The 8,961-nt window shown below is 53.0% G+C and overlaps 1 long non-coding RNA gene across 1 annotated transcript in view; it reads right to left on the bottom strand.

The window, feature by feature from the left end:
* Positions 1 to 310: 310 nt before the first annotated feature.
* Positions 311 to 8,961, bottom strand: part of LOC135978146 (uncharacterized) — a 28,831-nt gene continuing 20,180 nt past the window's right edge. The window contains exon 4 of the long non-coding RNA XR_010595576.1: positions 311 to 3,624. This is a non-coding gene — a long non-coding RNA (uncharacterized LOC135978146). The remainder of the gene's footprint in view (positions 3,625 to 8,961) is intronic.

Below are 8,961 nucleotides of genomic sequence, written 5' to 3'. Positions count from 1 at the left end.
ATTAGACTAGGTAGGAGCCACATGTCTCCAAACCTGCACATCCCGAGACTCCAGAGACCTCTCTCCAGATCCCAGAGTTTCCTCAGAGTCCTAAGGAGCCAGATGGAATCTGGCCTCTCCCCTCTCCCCCCCGCCCCCCAGCTCAGCAGTCCAGAAAAAGCTATTTGTAGACATGTTGTGTGTCCTCTGCCACACTCACCTGTTGCTGACTAATGCAGTCACAGAGTCCAGGCTCAGTGTCATGCATTCCTCTGGGCTGTGACAAGCAGGAGGACGTGAGCTGCAATGGATCCCCCTGTGCATTGGCTGAGTGGGTAACCTCTCTACTGCCATATCTGGTTTCCAGCCCACACGCACTAAGGAGGAGGGTGAGGGACTTACCCCAAAAGTGGGTGTGGGAAGAAGCAGAGTGAAGAGGTGATCAGAGAACCATCCCATAGCATTCCTCCTAGAGTCACTCCAACAACCCCCTGGCTCCTTCCTGCCGTAGGCCACAGCCCCTAGGTTCCATAGGGAATTTCTGAATTAACCCTCTAGAAAGCTGCCTCTGGCTCTACAAGCTCTCACACAGCCCTGTCACCAGAGGTAAGGAATAAGGTCCTGCCCCCCGCAACTGCTTGGGGGAATCCGCTCAGAGAAATCAGTGCAGGGCTTTATGCATCTCTACAAACAGATCACTTTGTGTGGTGTTGTCAAGAAGCTGCACACTCCTTGGCAGCTCTTTTTAGAGCAACATTAACTCCCACAGGGATTTCTGCTCTAAATGCTCTGGGCCTGAGGGAAAGATTCTGTGGAAAACAGGCCTTTCCCTTGCTCCAATCCAGGCTCTGCTGTTCTGATGCTGCAGAGCCGATAGGGAAGGTGTGAGGGTTCCTGGGCAGCATGGTTCTCTTTCTTTCCCGGTACTTTCCAATGGAGGGAAGAAAGGGAGACATGAGATGGAGTCTCTCCCTGGCTTACAGATAACCCATTCTGCAGTAACACAAGTGTGGACTCAGGGGAATGCTGTGCTGCGGAGCATGTGCCCTGCAAGATATCACTCATGAAGGGAAGCAACACTGCTCTTGGCACTGGAATCTGGGCAATAAGGAAGAGAAGTTGGAAATTCTCCCTGGGGAGGGGAAATGGGGAAACCCAGTGGGATGATGTGTATGACTGGAATGTTCGTGTCGCTGTGACGTTCCCTTCTGGTGTTATCTGGACCAGTGATATACTAGGCCACTCCAATCCTTGACTCTGGGAGCCAGCCTTACCCTGCTCTGCTGTGAAAACCCCACTCCTGGGCTTTTCACCCACAGCCTCTCGCATGTAAGCTGCTCCCAGCTACTCGCAAGCGAATGACACCAGCCAATATCTCCGGTCCCAGATGCAACCCTAGAAACCTCCATCTTGCAGTGTCCAGTTATGCCCACTGGATGCTGCAAGGTTATATAAGTTCATCAATTTAACAAAGAAATTGATATGCACCAGGCTTGTTATCTCAAGGGGAGCCTCCGACACACTTCAAACCAAACACACTGCTTCACGTAGAATAAACAAACAGATTTATTAACTATAAGTGATTATAAGTCAAAGCATAACAAGTCAGATTTGGTCAAATGAAATAAAAGCAAAACGCTGATCTTAACACTTTCAATGTCCTTAAAAATGCTTCTCACCACAGGCTGGCTGATTACTTTTCAGTCAGGCTCTCCCCTTTGATCAACATTTCAGTTGCTTGATGGTAGTGGTGTCTGTAGATGTAGGTGGAAGAGAGAGAGCATGGCCTTTCTTTCCTTCTGACTTTGCTCCCCGTCCCCTTCAGAGTCAGGTGAGCATTACCTCATCGCAGTCCCAACCTGCCTAAAGGAACAGGGTGACTCCCTCGAGGGTCTAATAACAGATTATTTTGTTGCTGCCTGCCTAAGCCAGTTTCCATTGTTCCTGTGAGGCTGGGCTGGAGCTATCTCTAGACCAGATCCTGCATTCCCTGGGCACTCTAATTCCCTTTGGCTTTGGGAGGTGCACAAGGAAAGTAGGTGCAGGTCTGAAAAGCAAATTCATATTCCCCCAGCAACACCAAAACCACAGCAGTACTCAGAAATTCGAAAGCCACTAACAGTGGGGAAACCTCGGGAAAAGTTCCCCAAAGCCCTAGCTACAAAATAAAATATTGATCATTATTAATGCAGTTTGTTAAAGAACAAAGGCCCAGTGAGGAATCAACTGCAGGAGACATAAGCCATTCAAAACTACATAAAGTACAGTGAATATGATCCAGGCGTAAATCAACATCTCTTCATTTCCATGGCATTAGCATGATTTACACCCGCTGAGAATCTGGCCCATTATGTGTTTGCACATGTTTGATGGGAGGTTGGATTGGTAAACAAAAGCACAATGTTGTCAAGGGGGTAATAATTACTAGGAAATTACTAGTTCTAAAATACATGGCTGGCAATGTGCTCCCTTGCCTCTCTTAACAGCTGTATGGAACTAACAAATCTTAAAAAAAGGCAACATATCAGTGAAATCAGTCGGGGGGAGGGTCAAAAGTTATCCAAAAAAACTGTTTTTTGATGGAAACAGGTTTTCAACTAATAAACATTTTTCACAAAAAGGATCTGCTTTCTGTGGAAAAACTCAAATACTGCAAACTCAAAAGATTTTGGCCCAAAAACAGATGATTTTGGGCGTGGATCAAATTTTGGGAGGGGTTTCAGCTGAAAATTATCAGGTTTTGAATTTTTGCAGGAAAAAATATCAAAATTTTCTGCAAGAAGAAAACCAGCCCATTTTTCTTTCAGACAGGGCTGGCTCTGCCCAAGTGCTGGCAAAGTCCACAGTTCCCACTGACTTCAATACGACAGTGGGCACTCAACTCTGGAAAAATCAAGCCCTTAGAGCTGCTCCTAGAGCGGGGAACTGTATCTAAACCCGCTACGGTTTTCTAGCCATGTATTTTTTTAATGAGAAAATAAAAAACATTTGCAAGGAAGGGAGCTTGCAGGGACCGCCCCACGAGCCCTGAGCTCAGCGTTACGCGGGGGCTCGCTGTCTGCCAGGGAACTGAGTCTTTGAGTTCACTTGGCTGCTGCCAGGGGGACGGGACAGCTCCTCTGCACTGGGCATCTCTGGAGCTGCAGGCGCCTGGCGTGGCCTTGGGGCTCTGGCTGCCCCTGGCTCCCGGCTCTGCCTGGCCCTGGGGCTCTGGCTGCCCCTGTGTTCTCCACACGTTGGGTGGCCCCCGCTCACCTTGAAGCCTGGCGGCTCCCGCAGGTCCCACCGGCAGGCACAGCAGCAGGATGCCCATGATGCCAGTCACCTTCCTGGCCATGGTGTTCAGTCCCCGCAGGACTGGAACCTGCCGGGCTGGGGCTGGGGCTGGGCCTGGGGCTGCTGCATTAGCAGGCGGGGCTTCCTCCTCCTTCCTGGTGCGCTGCCCGGGGCCTGAGATGGGCCAGGAGCCCGGATGCTGCGGCAGGGGGCACAGGTGATCGGCCCATGGCTCCTCCTCCCGGGACTGCTGCAGCGTCGGTGTTTGACACAGGCCATTGGAAATTGGAAAGGTGCAGGAAAGAGCCACAAATACGATCCAAGGGGCTGGAGAAAATGTCTGATGGGGAGAGATTTACAGAGCTGAATCTATTGAATATCACAAAAAGAAGATCAGAAGTGACTTGATTACAGAGCATAAATACCATCCCAGGGAGAGACTCCCGGGTACTAAAAGGCTCTTTAGCCCAGCAGAGACCACCAGAACAAAAACCAATGGCTGGAAGTTAGAGCCAGACTAATTCAAATGAGAAATAAGCATATACGCTGACTTTTATTTTTCCTGGTGGGTGCTCCATCCTCACTGCACCCCAAGGCCCCCCCACTCCACCTCCTCCCTCGAGGCCCCGCCCTCACTCTGCCTCTTCCTGCCTCTGCTCTGCCCTCTCCTCCGAGGCCCCATGCCAGCTGCCAAACAGCTGAATGGCAGCCCAGCTGTGACTGGTGGGTGTTGACCACCCCTGCTATTTTTTTCCATGGGTGCTTGAGCCCTGGAGCACCAATGGAGTCAGTGCCTATGCCTGATTCTCTTCTCACTTGTAGCCGTGTAAATCAGGAGCAACCCTAAGGAAATCAGTTAATGAACCCCAGCGGTTCACCAGCCTGGGAAGAGCCTAATGAGTGGCTGTGGTTCAATAACAGATATAAACCCAATCTGACAAGCCAGAGAAGGCACGTCAGACTGGCAGTGCCAGCAGGAATCTGAAACACACTTCTTGAGTTGAAGAGGGTACTCAGCAGGGGTAAGGCTGACTGGCATAGCTATACTGGCAAAGACGCTATAGTGTAAACAAGACCTGCATTAACCACGTTTTCAGGCAGTTAATTTCCCTTGTTTCCTGAGGAAGTGGTGTTAGTGAGGGGGCATGATTGGAGGGCACCTGTGGGAGGGGAATGATCTGCCACTTTAGCTACCAGCTCTGAGCAGAGCAGCTTGGCATGCACAGAATTGGGGAAAGGCAGTGGCAGTGAGTCTGCATGCCCCCCACCCCCAAACTGCACCCATGGTGGAACTCCCCATCCCCCCCCAACACTGCAGCATCACCACCCCCGCCAGGCTCCCTCTGCCTGAAACAGGACTCACCTAGTGGTGCCTGCAGTTGGCACTGGCTGGGAGCTGGAGCTTGCCCAGGAGATCTAGGTAGCAGGCGGGGCGACCCAGGGGAGCAGGGTCTCACCACTGCTGATCAGACTGGGTTTTTGCAGAGCAGAGGGAGCCTGGTGCTCCCCCCTTACCCACCTCTAACCCTAGCTGGAGCAGTGGAGCAGCTCCCTGAGGCTGCTGGAGGAGGAGCCCCACCCTCCACCGAAGTCTGACTCAGGCCTGGGTCAGCCTTTGCTGCAGCAAGCCCAGGGGGGCTACAAAAGTTGAACAGCTAATAGGTGATTAATGCAGCCATCTACCAGCTGATCGGTGGGGGTGGGGCTACTTATCCCTGGCTGGGGCTGCAGCTCTATTGCTGGTGGGTGTTAAGCACCCGCTAATTTTTTTCACTGAGTTCTCCAGCTCTGGAGCACCCATGCAGTTGGCACCTATGGAAATAAGGCCCAACATTATGACAGTGGGGGGTGATTAACCACTAGAACAACCGGCCAATGGAAGCATTTGATTACCCAGATTCTGATTCCTCCAGATCCAACCTGGAAGCCCTGCTGGAAGGTCCTTTCGCCAAACATAAGTCATTGGGTCAATATAGGGGTAACTGGGAGAAATTCTCTGACCTGTGCTATACAGGGGGTCAAAGTCAATGTTCTAATGTTCCCCTCTGGCCTTCAAATCTCTGGACCTATGAAGCTGCTGCCAGGCAGCACTAGGTATGACGGCTTGAGTGTGTGCCAGGCGCTGGGAACAGGCCTGCTCAGTGCATGGCACAGGCCCACATTGCAGAGACTGGGGTGTGGAGCTGAGAACAGAGAGAACTGTCATTGTAGGCTGTGTTCAGGATGGGATTGGAAGGGACAACAGGTGTCTGGAGTTGCCCGTGTCTGGGGTCTTGGACAGACAGCAGAGGGGAAGCTGTGTGTGGTGTACATTGCCCTGGTACAGTTTCCAGTAGCAGGGAAGGGAGAGAGATGAGGAGCCAGAGAGGGTTTCTGGAGGCAGGTTGGGTGGGGACTGTGAACCTGGGACAACAGGGGGTGTTTTCATCAGAAGGATGTGAGTTGTGTCAGGTCCTTCCAGAAAGATCCAGACTGCTGACCCCAGCTTTGTGACCTGGGATCTTTCTGTGTGGGACACAATTCCTCATTTCTCAGTCTAGTCATCTAGACATCTGAATTCCCATCACAATTAAAAACAGACTGTGTCTCCTGTTCATAGAATCATAGAAGATTGGGGTTGGAAGAGACCTCAGTAGGTCATCTAGTCCAACCCCCTGCTCAAAGCAGGACCAACACCAACTAAATCATCGGGGCCAGGGCTTTGTCAAGCTGGGCCTTAAAAACTTCTAAGGATGGAGATTCCACCACGTCCCTAGGTAACCCATTCCAGTGCTTCACCAACTTCCTAGTGAAATAGTGTTTCCTAATATCCAACCTAGACAGGCAGGAGTATAAAAAATATTGCTCGAGCATGCAGGGATGTAATCAGAAAGGCCAAAACACAACTGGAGTTGCAGCTATCATGAGATGTGAAGGGTAACAAGAAGGATTTCTACAGGTATATTAGCAACATGAAAAAGGTCAGGGAAAGTGTGGGACCCTTAATGAATGGTGGAGGCAACCTAGCGACAGATGATGTGGAAAAAGCTGAAGAACTCAATGTTTTTTTTGACTTGGTCTTAGCAGACAAGGTCAGCTCCCAGACAGCTATCCTGGGCAAAACAGTATGAGGAGGAGGTGAGCAGCCCTCAGTGGTGAAAGAACAGGTTAAGGACTATTTAGTCGATTTAGTTGGTGTTGGTCCTGCTTTGAGCAGGGGGTTGGACTAGATGACCTCCTGAGGTCTCTTCTAACCCTAATCGTCTCTGATTCTATGATTGTTTTTCTATTTTTTCCAGTCATCCTCCACCCCTTTCTAGTCAATGTCATTTTACTGGTGCCAGGGGCAGTGTCTTCATGTGACCAGACCAGGCTCCACACTGAGATTTCTGGGATTACACTCGGCTGTTTGCAGACTATGAATAGTGTCATGATACAAATCACTCACCTATATTACCATCATAACTGGAACTGGTATCACAGATCCTAGTGAGTGCTCCTTCCTGGCTACCCGCTAAGGCTGCTGTCAGGGCTGGCTCCAGGTTTTTTGCTGCCCCAAGCAAAAAAAAAAACAAAACAACCGGAGAGCCACCGCCGAAGCAAAAAGAAAAAAAAAAAAATCTACACAAAAACCCCCGGAATGCCGCCCCTTGAAAAGTGCCGCCCCAAGCACATGCTTGGAATGCTGGTGCCTAGAGCCGGCCCTGGCTCTGTATTCCCAGGGATGTTTCAAGCTCATGGAGCATGAGCAGAGTCCAATCACACCCCCAGTTTTGGGGTCCTTGGCGCAGTCTCTTGCCACTTAGGACTTGGTCAGATAAAAGAAAGACTTTGAAGCTTCTCCATTCTGATTCTCCTTCCATATGTTTGTGTCCTTCCAGCATCCAGCGAGTCTCCTTTTGAGCCTCCAAGGAGAGGCATGTGTGTAGTAAAGGTTGGCTTTTCAGCCTGGATTATCACACACACATCGCCAGAGGAGCAGAGGGGAGTGAAAAAGTCAACAGACAGATTGGAAACATTGTTTGTTGATGTTTTTTAACTCTCATGGTTTGTGGGGCCAATCTGATGGTTTTTTAGGATCTGACTCATGATTTTTGATCTCTGAGGCTGACAGTCCTGCCCCAGTGTGTCAGAAGTGAGTGAAATCTGCTCTCCAAAGCAGGAGTAAAGGAAGAAAATGGCCAGAGTGGTGAGTGAGTGGGGACAGTGGCGACTCAGGGTGGAGAGCTGTGGGAGCTGCAGCAGGAGGAGGCAGAGTCGTGTCTCAGCGCAGCACTGCAGTCCCTAGTGCAAACGGCTCTGCGACAGAAATGTGATTGTGGCAAATCAGGCAGCTGGTCTTGCTGGAAGCAGAGATTTGAGCAATTCCAGACGACTGCTGGTTTAATAGAGGAAGCCCAAGAATACCAGGTAAATGCCTGGCCATTTGCCATGGGTGATGCTGCTGATGACATCCTGTGTGCCAGACTCCTCACTCTGAGGAGAGGAAAGACTACGCCAAAGGGAAAGAGGTGTTTAAGGCCCATTTCCTGGGCACATAGAATGTTATCTAGGAAAAGGCCAGTTTGAATAGCAGGTGCCAGGAACCAGAGGAAACAGCTGAGATTTTCATTACTGCAGTTCATAGTCTGGCTGAACGTTGGAAATATGGAACATTTAAAGATGAACTAATAGGAGATGGGCTAGTTATAGGGTGACCAGACGTCCCGATTTTATCGGGACCGTCCCGATATTTCCTTGTTTGTCCCGCGTCCCGACCGACATGCGGTCGGGACAACCGGACAAACAAGGAAATGCCCCGGAGCCTGGAGCCCGGAAGTGCTCGCACCCCCCCCCGCCCCGACTCCGCCCCCTCCTCCCCTGATTGGCTCCCTCCCCGAATCCCCGCCTCTTCCCCGGGCTCACCATTCCTCCCCCCTACGCAAGCGCTGGAGGGAGGCCCGGGAGACTCAGGGGAAGCGCGGGACCAGGGTGAGTAAGAGTCCGGCCTGGCCCCGAACAGGCAGGACTCAGTCGGGTGGTAGGGAGAGGAGGGGGGCGGCCCGCGGGGCCAAGCGGCGGCTGTTGTTCTCCCCCCCCGGGCAGCGGGACTTGGGAGCAGCCGCTGCTGCAGCTCCCACTGCCGCGGGGGAGGAAGCGGCCATGGCGCTCGGCGGCTGCGGCGCCCCCGAACCCCCCGAGCCGGGGCCTGCTGCGGGGACCCAGCAGCGCGCACGCTGGGCCCAGCCCCTGGCCAGTCGCGTCTGGGCTGCTGCCCAGCTGGTGCTATCCCGCGGAGGCATCGGCAGCCCAGCCCCGTTCGTTCCCCTGCGGAACCCGGGCGGGACGGGGGGGCTGGGGCCTGCTGCCCCCACTCCGGGGCCGCCGCGCGATAGCACCAGCTGGGCAGCAGCCCAGACGCGACTGGCCAGGGGCTGGGCCCAGCGTGCGCGCTGCTGGGTTCCCGCAGGAGGCCCGGGCTCGGGGGCTTCGGAGGCGCCAGAGCCGCGGAGCGCCATGGCTGCTTCCTCCCCCGCGGCAGTGGGAGCTGCAGCAGCGGCTGCTCCCGAGTCCCGCTGGCCGGGGGTGAGAACAGCCACCGCCTGGCCCCGCGGGCCGCCCCCCTCCTCGCCCTACCACCCAACTGAGTCCTGCCTGCTCGGGGCCAGGCCGGACTCTCACTACCCCGGCCCCGCGCTTCCCCTGAGTCTCCCGGGCCTCCCTCCAGCGCTTGCGGAGGAAGGGTTT

Source organism: Chrysemys picta, unplaced genomic scaffold, assembly GCF_011386835.1.
Source record: "Chrysemys picta bellii isolate R12L10 unplaced genomic scaffold, ASM1138683v2 scaf142, whole genome shotgun sequence".
Classification (NCBI taxonomy): Eukaryota; Metazoa; Chordata; order Testudines; family Emydidae; genus Chrysemys; species Chrysemys picta.
The sequence above is the reverse complement of the archived record's forward strand: the minus strand, read 5'-3'. Positions and strand labels throughout refer to the sequence as shown.